Source organism: Haliaeetus albicilla, unplaced genomic scaffold (genome assembly GCF_947461875.1).
Source record: "Haliaeetus albicilla unplaced genomic scaffold, bHalAlb1.1 scaffold_76, whole genome shotgun sequence".
Classification (NCBI taxonomy): domain Eukaryota; kingdom Metazoa; phylum Chordata; class Aves; order Accipitriformes; family Accipitridae; genus Haliaeetus; species Haliaeetus albicilla.
Window position 1 is genome coordinate 400,601 of NW_027212505.1, and position 20,637 is coordinate 421,237.

General features: G+C 52.1%; 1 long non-coding RNA gene across 1 annotated transcript; it reads left to right on the forward strand.

The window, feature by feature from the left end:
• Positions 1 to 13,074: 13,074 nt before the first annotated feature.
• Positions 13,075 to 17,607, forward strand: LOC138684235 (uncharacterized). The gene is made up of 3 exons (XR_011323584.1): positions 13,075 to 13,241; positions 15,014 to 15,139; positions 16,952 to 17,607. It is a non-coding gene; the product is annotated as an uncharacterized lncRNA (long non-coding RNA).
• The last annotated feature ends 3,030 nt before the right edge of the window (positions 17,608 to 20,637 follow it).

The window sequence follows — 20,637 nt, forward strand, 5'->3', positions numbered from 1 at the left end:
CATAAGAGAAGAATCATACCTTCCTGAGCCTCAAAAGAATTTCTACAAAATCTTAGATATTTCTGCGATGACTTCAGGAGATAATCTTACAGCAAGTGACTCCTAACAGAATTTTCAGATGCCTTTAGGAATAAGGAAGGACTCTAGTAATCTCTCACCCTCATAGGCAGTGTCGAGAAAGCATATGCCTGAGAAACAGAGGAAAACCAGAGTGAGGAGATGGGGAAGTCGAGAACATTATTCGCAGTAGCTGCTCTCATTCGACCAGATCAAGACTGGCACAGTGTTAGCAGAGGTACGGAATAGATGTGAAAGCCTCAGACGTTTCTGCCCAGCGGGTAACACTGTGGGATGTAAATGGTAAGACTGCATGCATTTTTTTTTCGCAACGCAGTAAAAAGTGAAGTTAAAAATACCAAATCCACCAGACCAAAAAGCTTCCCATCCTCCTCAAGTTATGAGAGGAAAAAATCCTCTCAGGAGATTGAAAGAGAGGTACTCCATAAACACGCACATCTGTGGTTCCCAAGCCCATCGTTCAAAACTTCTGTCATCAGTTTATTTTCTCCCATGGGTCTTCTCCAGTTCAGTAGCTGTCACTCCAGTGAAAACCACAACACAAAGCTGACATTTATTGAAGGTGGGCAGGGCCCCGTGAACTCTACTGTGGCAGTGCAGACAAATCTAAACATCATCTTTACTCACAAATTTCCATTCAGTTCAGTGAAAGCAGAATTGCCTCTGAGGTGTGGGAATAATAAAGAGAAAATTCTCCTTTTGGTTGCACCTAAGAACAGGCTTGCAGAGGCGCTGGTGGGAAGCCTGCTGGAAACCAAGGGGCCGCGTGGGAGTCAGGGAAAGCAGAATATGCTTTCCACCACCTAGAAAAGGAGCATGTGGATGGCGGAGGAGGAGCGAGCAAGAGAGAAGGAGCTGAGACTTTGCCAGAAGAAATAGGAGGGCCCCATGGTGCTGACCGCCCAGGAGTGCTCTGGGATGTCACGGGGAGGCTGGCACGCTGGTTCGAAGCACAGACCGCTTTCCCCTGCTCCTTTTCCATGCGGGCACCAGGACACGGTAAAGCAAAACCCGGGCAAGGTCAAGCTGGACTTGAGTGGCACGAGTGAAAGGGACAGGTGCCCGAGCGATCTTCTCTTCTGTCCTGCCAGTCAGAGGTAGGGGTGCGTAACCGAAAAAGCCGGTCGAAGAAACTCTCTGAGGCTCGATTTTGGAGTTTTAGAAAGCAGGCATTCTTTATTGCAGCGCTGGATGCACGGGGGATCGTTCTGCCTATCGTGCATACCGTTACCTACAGCAAGGCAAGCTTATATTGTTCTAATCATATACTTATTTATGTTATCCTTGACATAGTGTCCGCCCTTTGGGCATGCGCAGTGTGGCTCATCTCTTTTTCCTAGTTAGCTAGCCTTGGCAGGTTTTAATGGCTGGATGCACCAATGTCTGTCCCAACGGCAGGTGGGGGACAGGGCTCTGCCCTTCGTGAGACCCCCAGCCCCTGGAGTGGCGGCTGGAAGATGGCTGTAGGCCAAAGGACCCTGATGGGAGCCCTGCAGGGCCTCATCCATTGGACCGACGGGCACCTTCCCTTGTCACCCAGAGCATCTCATGGGCTGGAAAAGGGATGCTCTGGAGAGCTTCTGGCAAATCTCTGGAGAAGAGCTTCTCCCCGCCTCTCTCCCAGGGGCTTTCTCGGCTCTGGTGCCCTTCCCAAGGACAGCCCCACAGGTGGGTGCAGCCAGCATGGCAGGAAAGAACAGGCAGCAGCCACAGCAGTCAGCACGGCGGGAAAGCCAAGGATAAAGCCTTATCACCCAAGTGTGATAAAGCCTTAATAACCAAGTGTGCTGCTCCTCGGACAGGAGTATTCCTGCCTAAGCTCACCACACTTTTCCTGCATTTCCCTGTGGCTTTCGGCAGGATATGAATGGCTCTTCAGTGCCGGTGGTCGCTCCCCTCTTTCAGTAACAATTGCAAATTTTCTTCCTGTTGGACCCGCCTCAGTTCCAGTCTCTTGGGGATTGAAAGCTGGCACAGCATGGGTGCCAGAGACGTTCCCACAGCTTGGCTGGCGTCCACAAGGAGGAGTCTGTCTTTAGCCACGATGGTCATTTGCAGGGAAAACAGCTTGTTGTATTGACCAGGACCCTACGCGGACAACAGAAGAGCAGGGATGCGGCCATTTGCCACAAGTCCAGTGGAGCAGGCTGCTCAAACACAGCCCACGGTGACTTTCTGTGCTGCTGGGCCTGTGGGGACAAAGGATTAAGCCTGAATTACCTACATGAAATAGAGCTATCGCTAGCCTCGTGCAACGGCACCCAGGAGCTGGTCCTGAAAACCACCAATCCAGGACACGGAAAGCTTTTAACTGCTGTGGCTATTCTGGAATAGACTGTGCCGTGTGCATCCATTTCTATTAACAATGCTTCTCCTGCAGCCCAAAAGGAGTTTGAGAGCTTGCTTATGGCTAAAGGGGGTTGGTGGCCTCGGGTGGTGGCTGAGGCTTGGGGCTTGCGTTGTCCATGACCAGCTATGATCACAGAGTGAGAGAGGAAAGACTTTCCCTGGGGAAGAGGCACCAGGGAGTGGTTGAGGTGGAGGAAGACTTCACCACGGTTTTGCTTGTAGGTGGAAAGTTCTGGATCAGAGAGGAATTCTACATCTTCCGTAGCATGGCACAAGTAGAGTCTTCTGTTGGTACCAAGTAGAGGCAGAATGTCAGGCAAAGTGGCTCATTGAATGGGAATGATCTGGGGAAATTTACTTGGCTATTAAAAGCCCCATTGCTCTAGCAGTTGAATCTTTTTTCTCTAGTCCTTTTTTTTTTTGGAAGGGGGTGGCAGGAGGGGCATGGATAATTTATCGTCATACCTACAAAAACAGGCATTGTAGCAGTCAAGATGGAATACGCCTTTCTCACGTACCTTTTCTTTTTTGAACATGGTGAATTCAATCTGCTGATCAGTAGCCCACTGAGTTCAATAGACGCCTTGGATTTTTATCCTTCGGCTCAAGAGCTAGACCCAACCTCCTGTCGTTGGTGTTAGCGCAATTAATACAGATAATCTGCTATCTTCTACCTAATAATCTAGGCTACATCCTACCTAACGATCTATGCGAGAGTACAACCCGATCCAATGTTACACGTAACATCAGCACTGTGAAGAGCTGGGACATTCAAATGAAAAAGGAGACGTTTTGAACACCTTTTAAGAGCTTGCAGGAATACAAAGGGGAAGCACTGTATAAATAATACCCAAACCAATATGGATTTTCCTCCTAAATTTCTGAACCTCCTGTGACAAGTGATGGCCTATCAAAGTGCATGTCTGCCACCCCTGCACGGCACCACGCGGGACCTGTTCACATTCCCTGGTCTGGGAGATGGGGCAGAGCGGACCCTCCGGCAGCTTGTGGCACACAACCGGGAGGAGAGGCTCACGTGCCGGAGGGTCCTGCTGTCAACCCGGGGGATCTTGACAGGCTGGAGAAAGGGGCTGACGGGAACCTCCTGTAGTTCCCCAAGGGGAAGAGCAAAGTCCTGGAGACCTGGGGACAAAGAAGCCCTTGTGCCAGTAAATGCTGGGGGACACCCAGCTGGAAAGCAGCTGTGCAGACACCTGGGGTGATGGTGGACGCCAAGTGGACCGATTTCGAGCCAGAAAAGTGCCCCTGGGGCAAAGGCGGCTCACTGCCTCCTGGGCTGCAGTAGGCAAAGCGTTGGCAAGAGGTGGAGGGAGACGGTCCTTCCCCTCTGCTGGGTCCGTCCAGCCCGCCCGGGGCTCCCCAGTGCCAGGCAGAGACGGCCATACTGGAGAGAACTCTCGCCCCGGTGCCCCTCCCACTTTCCGTTGGGCTCAGAATGTTGGTCCGTTGGGCTCGGAATGTTGGTCAGTTGGAGGCCACAGCCACCAGAGACAGCAGCACGGAGCTGTGCTGGCACGCAGGAGCGCTGGGAGGAGGCAGGATCTGGCCGAGCAGCACCTCGCCGGCACCGGCACCTCGCCTCCCATCCCCGCTGTCGCCGACTGGCCCGTGTCCTTGGTCCACGGCGAGGGTCCTCCTCTCCCGGGCAGGATGGGCCAGGCCAACTGCTGCTGCGGCTCCAGGTGGGCTCTCCCTGTGCCTTGGGGGCACGGCCGGGACCCGCGGCAGCGGCCTTTCTCATGCCTGCCGCTCTCTGCTCTGCAGGGAGGCTCTCACCGACGCCGAGCCGGTGCTGAGCGTGGACGTGTGGCTGACCCGGGGCCGCAAGAGGAGCGAGAGACGCCTTCTCCTCCTCCAGGAGGAACTGGTGATCGCCAAGTTGCAGTAAGACCCTCAGAGCCCAGCTGCCTTTCCCCCAGCCCTGGCCCTGGCCCTGGGGCAGGGACACCCCGGCACCAGCCCCAGGCCCCAGGACCGTGGTGCTGGATGCACTCATTGATGTCCGTCCCAAGGGCAGGTGGGGGACGGGGCTCTGCCCTGGGGGACCCCCAGGAGGCCACCTCTAGCTCACCGCCTGCCTCTGCTCTCTGCAGACGCGGCACCAGCGTGCGCCCACAGCTCCGCCTGGCCCTGGACCAGCTGTGGGTGCTGAGCGGTGGACAGGAGGCGGCGGGGGAGGAAAAAGAGGAGGAGGAAGGCAGTGATGAGGACAGGACCTCCATCATCCTTATCTGGCCCACTGGCTCCTGCGTTGCCGCTTTCGGGTGAGTCGTGGTGCCACGTCCCATGGCCGGGCAGGAGAGGTTCCCAACCGTGCCCACGCCATCCTGTGAACGGCCTCTGCCCTGCATGCAGAGCCTGGGCAGGGAGCGGGAAGCACGCCGGCAGGGAGGGATGGGGGCGTTGCCAGGTCCTGCATCCCCTGGTGCCCTTTGGGTCCCCAGAAGAAAAGGGCAAAAGCAGCTGCTCTGGCAGGACACGGGGAGCCAGGGCTTGGGCAGAGTCTCTGTCCTGCCCCGCGGGGCTTCGTCCTGCCCCTGTGTCCTTCCCCACGGGGCAGGGCTGCACAGGCGTCCGCCTCTGCCCATGGGCTGTGGGGCAGCGGGGCCTGACGCTGGTTCTCCTCTCTTTCTGCAGCTCCCAGGCACTGAAGGAGCTGTGGGTGGGCACACTGCTGGGGTAAGCCGGGGGGGATGCTGCAGGCGCAGCTGGGTGGGGGAACACAGCTCCCCAGCTGGGGAGAGGTGCCCTCACGGCTGCGGGTAGCTCTCGGGCAGAGCTGCCTCACAGGAGAGAAGAGGCGGCTTGGGGCTCAGCCAGCTCTCTCCCTGTCCCTTGCCGGTGCACAGGACACCAGGAGGAGCAAAGAGAGCCCGCGTGACCTGTCTCCCCTCCCTCAGACCCCTGGAGAAGGAGCTGAGCCGCCGCCACGCCGTGAGTGCCTGCCCGGTCTGGGCTCTGTCCCCGAGCCCTGGTCCTCCAGCCGAGCAGCAGAGGCATCGCTGCTCACCTTCCTCCGCTCCTTCTCTCTTGCCCAGTGGAGGACATTCAGCGCCAGGAGCCTGGAGAGGCTGATGGAGGACCAGGCCGAGGTGAGAAGGGCTGCCTTTCACCCGCCTCTGGCTGTGCCGGCGTCTGCGGCCAGCGGGGTGAGCTTGTAAGGCAGAGATGGAGGGAGGGAGCGTCCCCCGGTGCCACTCGGGGAGCGTAGAGGGTTGGGGAGGCACCAGGCATGCCAGCACATCCTCGCTGGCGGCGCTGGGGGGAAACCTGCCGTGTGGGTCAGAGAGCCCAGGAGGGCAGAGGGTCCCAGCTCTGCCGCGCTCAGGCTGCTGGTGCCGGGTGGCAGCTTGCCGGTGGCCCTTTCTGCTGCGGGGCTGCTCTCTAAGCGCAGCCTGCTTCTTGCAGGATCATCCCAAGCAAGGGCCACCGATAGCCCCGTCTATCAAAGCTGGGGGACTTTGCCGCTCACCAGGTGAGTTCTGGAAAGAAACGCATTGTCCTGCAAATGGTTGAGCTGTGCTCACTTGTCCCTTGAGTGTCGCCATGCAGGTGCGGCACCCTAAGGGAGGACGTCACCTGGATGAGCAAGGACACCCGCTGGGCAGCAGCCGCTGGACGTGGTTCCGCGGGGACTCAGAGCCTCTCCTGCTGCCCACAGCTTGGAGGAGGGCAGGGCGAGGGCTGGGACAGGTTGTCCCGGTGGCACGCCAGCTCTCAGGAGCCTCCGAGCTGGAGCCGCTGAGCTGGAGCTGTGGTTCCAGCTGCTGGCTCCCTGCCCATCCTGCCGCACCGCTCAGCACCGTGCTGCAGGCAGGGCAGGCTCCGGGAGTGCTGGCCCGGCTGTCTCCATTGATGCGCTCTTGCTCCGTTTTCCTTTTCAGAAGGAGGGAACAGCATCAGCAGCAGGAGGAGGAGGAGGAGGATGGGGCTGCCCTGGCCCTTTGCTCTGCAGAGGACCCCAGCCGCTGCCCAGGCGCCAGGGCAGGCGGGCTCTGGCTGCAGCAGGGCGCTCTTTGGCCAGCCCCTGGCAGCCCTCTGCGGGGAGGATGGCTCCCTGCCCCAATCCATCCAGGTAAACCAGCCTGGGCAGGGGGTCCCCAGCCCTCCCTCCGGCTGCTCCAGAGGGGAGGTGGGTGTCCCCAGGAGCTCCGGGGATGGGGGATTGGGCCCTTCACCCCCAGAAGATGCTTCTGGTGCCAGCCCCCTTTGCAGGGGGAAAGGAGCAGGATCTGGGGCAGTGCTTTGGTCACTGCTGTTGGAAGGCAGCTTCTCAGCCAAGCAGCTGTTCTCCTGCCCCTCTTGCAGGAGATGCTGGCTGTCCTGCACAAGGAAGGACCGTTGACAGAAGGGGTATTCCGAAGAGCTGTCGGCGGGACAGAGTTTCGTGAGCTGCGGGAGGCCCTGGACCACGGTGCGGATGTCGACCTGGGCAGCCAGCCTGCGCTGCTGCTGGCCGTCATCTTGAAGGTGAGCGCTTCTGACCTGCAGCTGGAAGAGCTCCTGCCTGGCCTGGAGTGTTCAGAGGCTCACCTGGAGCCCCTGGCATTGCAGGACTTCCTCCGAAGCATCCCCGCCAAGCTCCTCGTGACAGACCTCTATGAGGACTGGATGGCAGCGATGCAGAAGAGCGGCAAGGAGGAGAAAGTTGAAGAGCTGAAAGCGTAAGTGTGGGCAGCAGCCTGCCTGTTGAGGAGGGCCTGGTAGAGGCCTGGGACTTGCCTGAAAAGGGACGGTCTCCTTAAAAAGCTGTGTCTTCTGACAGCTTGCTTTTGCTGGGGTGAGCTTAGATTTTGGGGGAAAGGGCATGGACAGGGAGCCTTCCCTTGCCTGGGCTTGGGTGAAATGAGGAGCTGGGAAGCAAGGCCGTGCTTCCTTCCTGAAGCGCAGGAGCACTGACCGCTGGCTGAGAGCACCCGGAAAGCCGCGCAACCCCCCTGCGTTGGGCAAGCTTTGGGGACGGCTGTGGGCAGCATCTTCTCTATTAACGTTGAGTTCCTGTTCCCTCAGGGTGGCCGAGAAGTTGCCTGGAGCCAATCTCCTCCTCCTCAAGCGGCTGCTGGCCCTCCTCCAGCACATCGGCCACAACGTCTCCAGCAGCAGAATGACCGCCAGCAACCTGGCCATCTGCCTTGGGCCAAATCTGCTGAGCCCACCTAACGAGGACCTGCTCCCCCTCGAGGCCATGCTGGCTGTGACCGAGAAGGTGCGCTGTACTGAGCAGCCGGCTGCAGCCTTGCCGGCCCATCCGAGCTTGGCTGCTCAGAGGTCCCTGGCTGCCTCCTCTCTTGAGCAAATGCCGGTGGGGTAGCTGCCTGCAAGAGCAGCCCCACAACCACAGCCGCCTGCGCAGAGGCAAGGGTCGGGAGTGGGAAAGGCTGCGTGATACATTTTCAGGCACCTGGGTTGAGCCCAAGGGTTTGATGTGTGCAGGTGAACGTGCTGGTGGCGTTTCTCATTGAAAACTGCGGTGACATCTTTGTGGAGGAGATGGCTGGCCGCTCCTGTCCATCAGCCGGGGAGTCGCCAGCACCCATGGACAGAGCCACAGGTACGAGGAGGAACTGAGGGCTGTCCCAGGCTGGGGCTTGGGGTACCAGAAACCTCAACGTCAAGAAGACAGCTGGTGTAGGGCTTTGGGTGGGTTTTGCTTTAGGTGTGCTTTACTTCCAAGGAGTCACTTTGCTGCACGTGCTTTTCCTTTCTAGAGCTGCATTTGGAAGAGCAAAGTGGCCCTGCAGGCAGAGCAGACAAGGACCACCAGGCAGAAGCCTTGCTGCACACACCACCCGCCTCTCTGCTGGACGTCCTCAAAGAAGCTGGGGGAGACGCGGTGGTGGAGTCCGAAACGGCAGAGGTATGGCAGCTCCATCAGGAGCTACCCTCCTACCCGAGACACGGTATCCCCGTGTTTGTTGAGCTGCCAGAAACAAACCGAGTGTCACACACCCGTGTGAACCCTGTGTTCCAAAGTGAGGCCCTTGGAAGAAAGGGCTAATGCAAACCAGCCAAAGGGATCTTCTCTGTAGGGCTAAGGCAGCATTTTGCCAAACAGTCACCTGCTACTCCAGGGTGTCCCTTGCCACCTGCTGACTCTGACATTTCTGTTGTAGGCACCCGTTGCTTTGGCTGCAACCACCCCAGGGACCACAGTAGACTCCCTGGGATGCACAGAAGGACTAAAGAGCGTTTCAGAGGAAAGAAGGTAAAATGAGTCAGCTTTGGGTAAATCAAGAACTGATTCTAGTTGATCCTGGCTTTACCTACCTAATCATACTGTGGGATGGAAAGGTTTGCAGGCTCCCCCCAGGAAAAGGAAAACAGAAAGAAAAGAAAGAGAAAACAGGCCTGGGCAGAGGAGAAGGAATGCCAACGAGAAAAGAAAAGAAGGAAGAGAGAAAGTGATGGGGACTTAAAAGAAGCAGGAAGGTCCAGCAGGTCAAGAAGCCCAGGTGTGTACCAGGCTCTGCTGCCCATCTTTCCCAACTCTCAGCGCTGCTCCAAGTCAGTCCGACTCGCTGGTGAGGGACTGTGCTGCGCAGGGCTTGGAAATAACTCCATGGCCGCTCCCCAGGGGCTCCCCATCGAGCCCTGCTGCGTGGCACAGGGGCCCTGTGCATCTGTGCACGCACGCAGGTCTCTAAGGGCATTACCCATGGGGATAAGGCGCCAGAGCCGTCCCCTGGTTGATGCCAGCCATAGCTCTCTCTTCTGGGCTATGAGCAATTCCTCATCAACGGTGTTCCCTAAAGAAAGGGGAACCAAGTCCTGCCTATTCCTGCCTTCATGGGTTTATCAGTGCTCTCTGACTCTGTTGTTGTAGGTGCCGTTTCCCTGTTACTGGCTGAAGCCCTGTGACTCCTGGGCCCGCCCCCCGCTGCAGTTGATGTTTGCAATAAAAGGATCTTTTCTCTCTTCTGAGTGTGTCTGCCATATGATATTCTGGACTAGGTAGATGGGGTTTTGTGATGAACCCTCGGGAAGGAGTCTGGGATCGTGCCTTGCCCCAGCACCCTTTCCAGTAGGCATCAGGGCTGAGTTCAGGTGCTTTAGGAGTGAAACCAAAGCACAGACTCACACAGGAGGGTGGAGGTTGGAAGGGACCTGTAGAGTTCCTCTGGTCCAACCCGCCTGCTCAAGCAGGCTCACCTAGAGCAGGTTGCCCGGGACAGTGTGCCCTTGGGTTTTGAACATCACCAAGGACGGAGACTCTGCAAACTCCCTGGGCAACCTGTGCCAGTGTTTGACCACGTGGACAGGAAAAAGTTGTTTTCTCATGTGCAGCTGGAGCATATCATGTGTTTTAATTTGTGCCTGTTGCCTCTGGTGCTCTCAGTGGGCACTCTTGAGAAGAGCCTGGCTCCCTCATCTTCATTCCCTCCCAGCAGCTTTAGACAGATTGGTATAGATAGATAGATAAGACACCCCCACACACCCCCAGGCTTTCTCTTCTCCCCACGGAAGCGTACCAGCTTAAAAGCAGCAGGGAAAAGTCGGCTTCCTTGAGGCTCCTTGTTTTGCAGGTGACCTGGAGACGTGAGGTTCCCCTGCCAAGGTGGCCCAGGGAAGAGAGGCGGAGGGCTGGAGGGCACAGCTGGACTCCTGCTCCTGCGACAGCAGGGACTTGCTGGCCAGAAATGGCCCCGAGGACCCCGGCAAGGGGCTGTGCTCAGTGCTGCAGAGGAAGGCGAACCCCCCCCGGGACCTGTGGCAATCTGCCCGGGGGAAAAAACTCCTTCCTGAGCCCAGCCCTGGTGGCCCGAGCAGGGTCCGGGGAGCTCCTGCGGGGGAGCGCGTTTGGGGTTGGCAGCCAGGGAGCTAGAGAGTGGTTTTATGAGTGTGAGTGAATTTGCTTTTGCAATGAGATGTGTACAGGCATTGCCAGGGCCTGGCTTTACTCTGGAAGTGACTGTTGTTAGCTGCTGCAGAATTGAAGAGACTGTGCTATGAACACCACGCGAATTAGGCTGTCTCCAGACCTGAAGCTGCATTAAATCTCATGCCACACTAGTCTCCTTTTTCCTTTGGAGAAGTAGGATGAGTCTTTGAAATTCTGCTGCATGACTTTATTTTGGGTTGAATTGAAATGCAGTTGTTTCTTTAGCTTTCCTTATTAGCATTCTGCTGGAATAGTGTCAGATCCAGGAGGATTAACCTTCCTCCTTGTTTTGTTCTCTGTGTTGATTTTGGAGAGGAAGGTGTGTTGTCTGTCTTGTGGTGTTGTGTGGTGCTCAGAAGATGCTTGAAACGTTGCTCTTGTCTGTGACCAAGCTCTTTCCCTCAGTGTAATCCCTTTGGACAGCACTGCCAGTAGTGTGCGTATGTTTCTGAGCAGCCTGCAGGCGTTTGATCTCCTCATGGTAGAGAGAGCACTGCATTTGTTTGAGTTTGGCAGCTTGTCATCGCCCCTTGCTTTCTTCCATTCTTTCCACCCTCTTCTCCTCATCCCTGCTTCAGCGTCCCTTCCTGAATCGTACTTTTGTGTCCCTGCTGATTCATGAAGACTTCATGACCACAGCGTAAGTCTTGGGTGGGTGATATCTGTCCTTCTGCTGTGGCACGCTGTGTAACTCCTTTCATTAACTTGTTCCATATTAAGCAAGGAGAGGGCCTTTCTGAAGAGGAAGGAAAGTTCTCATCTCTGACCGAGTTCTGGCTGGAGCCCCTGACTGTGGAGGATATGAGAATGGCTGCCTGCCAGACCATATACCAGAGAATACTCGCATGCCGTAATTCCTTACACTCCACCCTATTTCCTTATTTCCAAGTGACACTTGTGCGACATTTGTTTACTTCTTAGTGGGTTCAGCTTTTCTTTGAGACCTTCTCTCTCCCTGTGCATTTTATTGTTGGCTGATACCTGGCAGCAAACAACTTTTGAGAAGCTGGCTTACAAAAGATGTAGTTAATAGTTGGGAACACAGTTTGATGCAGGCAGTCCATAACTCCCAGCATCACAGGGCCTAGCTCCAATGCTGTGAAGGCCCGTTCCTCTGCAGGTTTGCACTGTGGAGGGGATTGAGAGACACGTCCTGCCGGTTCCTTCTTTTAGTCCCTTGAGCAGAATGGCATTGCGATAGGCTGGAAGAGAGAGGTGCTGGTTTGAGGGCACCTTGTCAAAAACCCCAGTCCTAAAGGTTAGTGAGGATTGACTGAAAAGATCTGATCTCTCATCCTTTGTATCCTCAGACGCACAAAATACAAATGGGCATAAAATGGAAAAGAAACAGTCCTTGTGGAAGACTGGATGTTTTTTAAGAACAATAAACTGGGAATTCATCTGCCTGCAAAGTATTTTCTCAGTGCAATGGGAATGATGTTTTGTTGTTGTTTAAACTCTTCCAAGGCATGTAGCTCTGTTGCTTTTTGGCTGGGGTGGGACTAACTCTCTCTGTTTCACAGCCGTCTGGATCTCGACACCACTGAAAGTGCTGTCAAGGAGTTAGAGGTAGGAGATGAAGCAGGTCCACGGGAGCTTAGCTGAACGTTAGGCCGAGCAAATCTTTTGTTTGTTATGGGACGGAGGACGTTTTGTCAAATGCAGCATTTCAAGTGCGAGTAATGGGGAACTTCTCTGGAGAGTACGAGGGTGAAAAAAAGGACGTAAATGAAAAATGTCATCAACAGGCAGCATTAGCGTAAGCGAGTAATGCTTTTATCAGAAATACTTCAAAGAAGCTACTGACTGTTGAAATTGGACAAATGAAAACTGCTATTTGTGGAGCTAGTTGCACTCCGTGCCTTGCTGGTTCCTGTTCAGATTCGTTCTGCAGTAGCACTTTCCCGTGGTTTCGCTCTTGGCCCCAGACCTGACCCCTGCTTTGAACTTCTCAAGCTTGACTAGCTGTCAGACCCTCCTAGTTTTTCAGGAGCTGTGGCAGTACTGGTGAGCTAGCTTGGTAGCAGCTAATCTAATGCTCAATTGCACGTGCTTTCCTCATAGCTGTGGAAGCCAGGGGACGTTCTTTTAATGACGCCATTACTTTGTGGCCAAGCTTGGTGACAGCTGATGAGTTCTGTTGTTGTCATCTTCTTCCTGAGACAGAAGAAAGCCCCTGCCATTCCCGAGGAAATGAGACCAATATACTGCCTGCTTAAAAATGCTCCTGTTAGTTAAGTTTAAACAAATCTTCAGAGTACAGTAGTAGCATTGTAAATATTATTGAAGAAAATGTGCTGATCTTAACTGATACAGAAAATTATTGGTTAATTATTTTTTCTTTTTCACTTTTGAAAATACTGAAAGGTATTCCTAGAAAAAGTTTCCCATTTATAAAGCAGGAGTTTGTTGGGGCTGAATTACAGTTCCTTTGTAACTGAATTGGGTCAATATTCCGAAAAAGGGGAATATGTTTATTTTTGAAACAGGTCAATACTGCACGTGTTGTGCTGGCAAGGAGGAGGCTTCTTAAATGTAGAACTTCTTAAATTTAAAAGCACACCTCCACTCTCCGTAGTAATGCTTCCATGTTAATTCAGGGTTAAGATATTCATTCACTTCAATTTCTGTGAATCTGTTAGGGCAGCATGCTCTAAGGTGATGGGAGGGAGCGGGGGGAAGAAGGAGAGGAGGAAAAGCAAAATATCTGGAACCTGCTCTTCCATGACTCCTGCAAGCTGTAATTTTTTTTTTCCCAAGCCTGAAAACTGTACTTGACAGTGGAATTGTGGCTATTTGTTAATATTCTTCCTTCCTTTCTTGTTTTGGCCTCTCCAGGAAGCAATTCGAGTAATCCTTGGAAATCTTGATGATTTACATCCATTTTCTACAGACCACTTCACTATCTTTCTGTGTACCCTTTCTTTCCTACTTGTAAAAGAAAAGGTCCAATGACTTGTATCTGTTGGGCATTGCTTAATTCGACATTCCTGCCTAGTAGTGCGCAGATCGTTAGCTGGAGTACGACTCCTTTGAGCTTTGCAGTTTTACACTAGCTGAAGATCCTCCTCAGTTGTTGCCTTCACCAGAGAACTGATGTATGTAAAAAGAATGTTTTGCAGTGTTTTCAGATGGACACCCCTGCGTTCCAAATCTCATTTAGCCAGAGAAAATGAACGTGTATATATAAAGTCCCAGGAAGCCCACGTAATGCGATTGCAAGGAAAGCTAGTGCGTTTTTTCAAAAGGTTAATAAAACGTAAAGCGCTCCTTACAGGCGCAGCAGCGTTGGCCCACTAGCAGAGAAGACCGCAGTAGTTTTCTTGTAAGGTACATTAGGATTAAATATTGTAGTTGCTGTAGTGTAAAAGGTTAAGAAGAAGTTACTCTCCTGAGGCTGTTGTTGCAGAGAAAAGTAAGTTAGTTGAAGGAGAAGCCTTTTCAGTCCTAAGGTGTGTCAGTTTGTGAATCGGATCAGGCCCTTTGGCATCATCACCTCCTGTGATTCCGAGTGCCCGGGAGTAATGAACACCCACGTGTTTCCGCCTCCAAGGCATTCCCTTCCAGTCTCGGCAGACTGCGTTATTGCCACCCCTGGTCCTAGCAGGCAAGAACGAGATCATCCTCTTTCTCTGTCAGAAGCTGGTAGGTATGAGAGCAACTTATTCCTGTTACTGCCAGGAAGAGAAAGTAGCCCAGAGCATCGTCAGACAGGAGGCACCCAAACAACCGAAGCCTCGTTGTTGGTTTGCTTCGCTAAAGCGCAGCCAGTTTTGCCTGCGTGCTTGAGGAGGGTTTGATTCACGAGCTTGTATTTCTAGAACTGGGAAGTCCATCCACCTGCTCAGCCAGCACCGGGCCCTGCGGAGAACTGCAAGCTCAGAGGCCTGGTGTGATGAGTTGTCCTGCAGTCTGTGTGTCGGGCTCCTCGCTGTAGCATACCTCTTAGTTAATCACCAGCTGTGGGAGTCCTTGAAGCCAAACGCAAACGAACAATTTCATCCCTTAAAGGAACTGATTGTGTCAGCGTTTCATCTAAGCAAATCTTGGGCTCCATCTCTGGTCCTCAGGATGTTAGTTTCTGCTAGCAAATGGAGTAAAAGTATTCATGTTACCTGTTTCTTCCTGAGATCAGAGGCACGTAAGGAGACTGCTGCCTGGCGTCACCCATTCTTGCATGCATGAGCTCGTAGGTGTGCGAACTGCACCCCCAGGAAGGAACGTCTGTATCTGTGGCGTTTGTCATGTCAATTATCTTTTGTCCTCCCATTTTGAACTGTGAAGTGAATGTAATGACGCTACTCCTGTGAATCCTAGTCCTTTTCAGTTTTAAAAATAATTTTTAAAAGAATTACTTTTTAGTTAGGAAAGCTGATGAGGTTTTATTCACAGGGTTGGGAGCGCCTGGCATGTTGTTTTTTGCGGGAAGATGTCAGGACTGAAGCCAGATACAGTTAAGGAAACACAATGCTATTAATACAAGCAACTGATGGGAGAGTGTCACCTGGATGAGTGTTTCTTGTAATGTGTTACGAGCGTTTTGTCACCAAGTTCACACTGACAGATTGTAAGGTGCTCCCTTCTGCATATACGTTCAGCGTGGTATGACTTTTGAAGCTTTACAAGAGGACTCCTGCTCCTTTGAAATGTTAGTGCTATGTTCTTAAGTCTTAACATTGTTCTCAGATGTGAGTAAATGGGAGAGAGTATCGAAGATGAGATTCAAACATGAGAATGTCCACCTTGTGCCTTATCCCTGCATTTGCACGATGTATCTAGAACTCGGCTCTTTTCAGCACGACGTATCTTGTGGTAAGTCACTATGGTTATGTTTGGATAATGTCTGGAAACATCTACGATCTATGTCTTGCTTTTCCCTTTCCCTTCCTCCACTGTGTCTTTGAATTAGAGGGAGCAAAACTGCGTGCAGTATGGCTGTACCATGGATTTGAAATAGAGCATAGCAATGTGTTCTCTTTTGTCCTGTATTGCTTTTTGAAAATGTCTGGAATTTCTCTTTGCCTTTTCACCCACTGCTGACTCTTCAGCTAGTATTTTTATGAAGCAATGCCCAGTGGCTCCCAGCCTTCATTCTTGAATGTCAGTAGCTGGGCTGGAGCCAGCACATATATATATGGAACACGTGTTTTTCTTCCTTGTGCTTGACTACATTTGTTGACGCTGAATTTCACACTCTTTGTTTCTGTTTTCCTAAAGAAAGAATGCATTTGTTTTTCTAAATAATGATAGTAATAATGGTAATAATGTCTTTTGTATAATTAGCAAATGTTGTCACCTCCCTCGTGTCTCATTTTCCAGGTTTTCTGTGAATTCCCTGAAGAGCCTCAGGCCCCAGCTGAGACCTCTGTGGGACTCTGCATTGAACCTCCTCTGTTGTGAAAACTGAGGTTTTTTTCTTACTGTTTCCTGTTCTGATTATTGGTCCCTGGGAAAGGCTGCTGCTGGTCTTTCTTGTGAGCGCTTAGTAGATATTCTGGTCTCCCTTATCAAATGGACAAGTAGTCCAAAGCAATTGTCCCCATCCCACTGGCATGTGTTATTCACAGCCAGGAATTCTGAAAGAGCTGTATTTGCAGTTCTTCAGTTTCAAGATATCATATGGAAGTCCAGCATTGTTTCTAAGTCATTTATCTTGTTCTCAGGACGTGCGGTGCAATGCAAAAATGTACTATAAAGTTGGTTAAAGAAAGTGCAGTCACCAAATATTCACCAGATTTTATAATACCTCTGTTACAGGTAAAGAAGTAAACAAGGGCAGTGATGAGCTTGTAAGTTGTGTGTGTGGTTCTGTTTTGTGTGTTGTTGTGTTTTTTTTTTTTAAAACAGTGATATTGCATGTAGTCTGGAGAAGCAGAAGATATATCTAGGCAATGCTGTAGTTGTCCTGTTTCTGGGTGTCAGTCAGGCAGTGTAAGGTGGGAGTGAATTCTCACCTAGAACCATCCAAGTTGAGGGAAACCTTCCTGTCAATTCCAGTGGACTTTGAATGAAGTCCTGCCTGAGGACGCGAGAGCCGTGCTGGCTTCAGTTAAATGTGTTTTTGGCAAGTCTGAGCTGAGCTGTCAAATGGTTTCTTCGCTGTGAGAGTCTGTATGAGGTCAATATTGCTGAATAATGAAGTAGTTTCCTAAGTGCTGTATGTGTCGAAAACAACCAAGTTAAGCTTCTTTGGAAAGTAGTTGTTTAGTGAGATCTCAGGGTGGGTATGTTTTCAATACAGGTAAGTGTCTGAAGATGGAGGGAATTAGTGAAGGTGTCCTGTCCAAATTCCCCCCGAGGAAATCCCGCTCTCTCTGCTAGCATTATGTTCCTGCTAATTATGTTCCTAGGCCCTCCTCTAAAAATGGAGCAAGTAGGATGTCCTGGGAAGCAGTAGTTCTTGTTTAAAACTGTTGAGCATAATTCTCTGGATGGCCTCTCAGTGCTTACCTTCTGTTTGAATAAGGCAGCTAATCTTTTATTCCTGAGACATTTTTTGGGTTTTTTGTTGTATAAGCCTGGACAATGTTGCGAAACACGGATGTATATTAAGTCTGACTTTTGTTCTAAGATAGAAAAGTCAAAATCAAATTTTATCAATACCAAGTTTGCAATGTTTTGAAGGTCAAGAGAAGAAAAGAAGTGTCAGAAAGTGCTGCAGTGGAAGAAACAGTGAAGGGGAGAAGAGCGGAAGCCGGAGCGGAGGCCTCATGCCCACAGTCAGGTATGGGCAGGTCAGTTGACTACAAAATAGTCTTCCGGGGCACATATCGATGTTTTTGATGTCTCTTGCACCTTCCTCGTATTTCATTCCTGTGTAACCCTTTGGCCCATTTGTCGTCTTCCTTCTCTTCCATAGGTGACAGAATCTAAGCAACATTGCCCACGTTTGGGGACAAGTTGTCGTGTGCTTTCAGGTTCCCATGCCGTTAACTAAAGCTCTTCCCCTCTCACTCCTTTGTGTTAATGTTACCTGCAGAATCACAGCGGGATGAGAACTGGGCAGCTCAACAAAGCGGTGCACTGGCTTGCACACCTGAGGCAGGGATGACAAGGGAGGAACTGGGAAGAGTTTTCTAGCTGCCTCCCAGCCTGCTCCTCTGAGTCGGCTGATGACTGCTGCCTCTCGGCTTGAGGCAGAGATCTCTGTCTGTGGCTTTCACAGAACCATTGAGGTTTTCGGGACCTTTGATATCATCGAGTCCAAGCCCTCCTGCTCAAGCAGGGTCACCCAGAGCAGGTTGCCCAGGACGTGTCCCCTCAGGTTTTGAGTGGGCTACAAGGGTGGAGACACCACAACTTCTGTAGGCAACTGGTTGCAGTGCTCGACCACAGTTGCTGTCAGAAAGTTTTTTCTTGTGTTCAGCTTTAATTTCATGTTTTGTGGTTTGTGCCCTTTGCCTCTTGTCCTGCCAGAAGGTGCTGCTGAGGTGAGCCCGGTTCCCTCTTCTTCATTCCCTTCCATGAGGTGTACATTGATAAGAGTCCCCTGAGCCTTCTCCAGGATGAACAGTCCCAGCTCTCCCAGCCTCTCCGCATATGAAGAGTGCTCCAGTCCCTTCATCCTCTTTGTGGCCCTTTGCTGGGCTCACCCCAGTGAGTGCCAGTCTTGTCCTGGGGAGCCCAGTCTGGACGGAGCACACAGACTGGCCTCAGCAGCCCTGAGCAGAGGGGAAATGCTCCCCCCCAGGCCTTGCTTTCTCGTTCAGTGCTGTCTGTAGGTACATGCATAAATTTGCATGTCTGAGCAGCCTCTCAGGCTGTTGTTGCTGGAAGCAGAGCCCGGGCCTAGGGCGGCAGGCTCTTATGGTGGCCTTCAGGCCCTCTTGGCCAGGTTCTGCGAGCCCTCCCCTGGGACGGGACGATTTATCTCTTCTCCTCCTTTCCTACCATGGTTGTCTTTAGCCCTCCTTCCCTCTTCCCTCTCTCTCTATCCCCAAGAGTTTCCAGTGTTTCCTCTTCCCTCTGGTGTCTTCTCTAGCCACGATTGCTCAAATGGCAGGCAGAGGACGTGCCGAGGGTGTGTGGTATGGTGTCCCCTCACATCTCATTTCTCCGCTCTGTAGTTCGATGTGTCACTTGTTCAGCTGCTGCTGCTGCTCATTAAATATAATGAGCAGGAGCTCATATAATAAATTAAATATCATTGGCAGGAGCAGTTACAGGGTCGTGGATCTTGGACCAAGATCCTCAAAACCCCCTAGCTATGCGAGGTTTCCCTGCCGCACGTGCACTGCCTTTGTGTCCTGACGCTCTGTTTCTCCAGGAATGTCGGTATTTGCGTGGGGAGTTTCAAGGACCTGCCTGTGGACGCGACGGCCCCTACACGCCTGACGTGTTCCTCTGGTGCTGCATCCTCTTCTTCGCCACCTTTGCCCTGTCAAGCTTCTTGAAGAAGTTTAAAACCAGCCACTACTTTCCAACCAGAGTAAGCAGAAGATGGTGGCCAGCGTCCATCTCCACACTCGTTTCCCAAAATGGCTTTCCTGGAGCACTAAGCAGTATTTGCCCCGCCTTGGTCAAGCTGGGAAACGTTGGCCTTTGCAGGCCAAGCTCTCCAAGAGCTTGGATGTCCCGCACTCATTTCCATGAGTGCAAAATCATCGTAGCATTTCCCACCTGCCTCATGACCTGCCCCAGACTGAACATTTTTGGGGTTTGATTTTTTTAATTTTTTTTTTTCCTCCTCAGGTAGTAGGAAGTCAGGTTTCCCAAAGTTTTGGGGTTTGGGGTTTTTTTTCCTTACCTTCTGTGCATTATGTGCTCGAGCGGAAAGTAGAGTCAAATGAGGAGCTTCCTTTTGAGGACTAAAGGATGCCTCAGTGCCTTGTTGCCATTGTAGCTGTGAGTGTAGCTGTAGTGGCAGGCATCTGTTTTCTTATTTTTAATGTTATTATTATTATTTTTAGGTTTTGACTTAAACCAACCCTTGTCCGCCTAATTAAGCTTTTTTTATTGTCTGACACCAGATCTCACAGGGACAAACACAGCAACAGTATCTAAGCAAGGGATCAGGCTGCACGTGCTCAGAGGGGTGGTGGGATCTGGTTAACCAGCCTTAATGTTGTGGATGTCTGCAACTCTTGCATCTCACGTTACGGCCCTGTTTGCCATGCCCCTTTCACCTCTGGTTCCTTGCCCCAGGTACGGTCCACAGTGAGCGACTTTGCTGTTTTCCTCACCATCGTCATCATGGTGCTCCTTGACTTTGTGGTTGGGATCCCATCGCCGAAGCTCCAGGTCCCCCATGCGTTCAAGGTAATGGGGTGTTTTGGCAGGTGGGGGTGCCACAAGGTGATGCCGGGGCAGGGCAGGGCTGAGTCTGGAGGAGATGCTGGTGGTGTGACCATCTCCTCTTCCACCTCCAAGTGCCTTGCTTCCTCCTGGAAAGGAGAAGATGGCCCCAAAACTAGATGCCTACAGGAGAAGTATCTAGAGGTGCTTGCAAAGAGGAGACTGGCACTGCTGAAGCCCACGGGAGAGGGGGACATGAAGCCAGGGCTGGGAGGTGCTCTGACACGGGGAGGGAGGGGAAAATGAAAGCCAGTGGAGTGCCTGGGCTGGGAGACGATGCTGATGTGTGGGCTTTGTTGCAGCCTACCAGAGACGACCGCGGGTGGTTCATCAACCCCATAGGACCCAACCCTTGGTGGACGGTGTTGGCTGCGCTCGTCCCAGCTCTGCTCTGCACCATCTTGATATTCATGGACCAGCAGATCAGTGCCGTTATTGTGAACAGGAAGGAGCACAAGCTGAAGGTAAGGGCCTGTGAGAGATGACGCCAGCCCCAGCCCCTTCTGGGCTGCAGGTCTGGGGAGAAGCTCTTATTCCCGATGCTTTCTGAAGGCATTGGTTTGGGACAAGGTCAGGCTGCGTGGCAGGATGCTCTCCTGGATTAACGATGATGCAGGGAGCAAGTGACAGGGCAGTTCAGATGAGCAACCTTTTGGAGGAGCAAATTAATCTTGGAGCAATACAGAAGCGCGTTTTTGTTTTAAAATGGCAGCAGCAGCAGGTGCGGGGAATGAATTGTTTTGATGCGCTGCCAGGGATAACTCAGAGTCACACCTTCCTTGCAAGTGGTAGAATTTTCTTTGTGAGTGAAAAAAATGGTTGGGTGGTTTTGGGTTGTGGGTGGGTTTTTTTTGGAGAAGTATGTATCGCACAAGCTCCCCATATCCCTTGTGTCTGAACTCCTGCCAGATTTTCATGCCAGGTGCTTGTGCAAAGCCTGCATACACCCTTACTCGTTTCCATTTCTTGTTTTAAATTCTGAAGAAGTTGACTTGTGCTCGAGCAGGGTTTGAGTC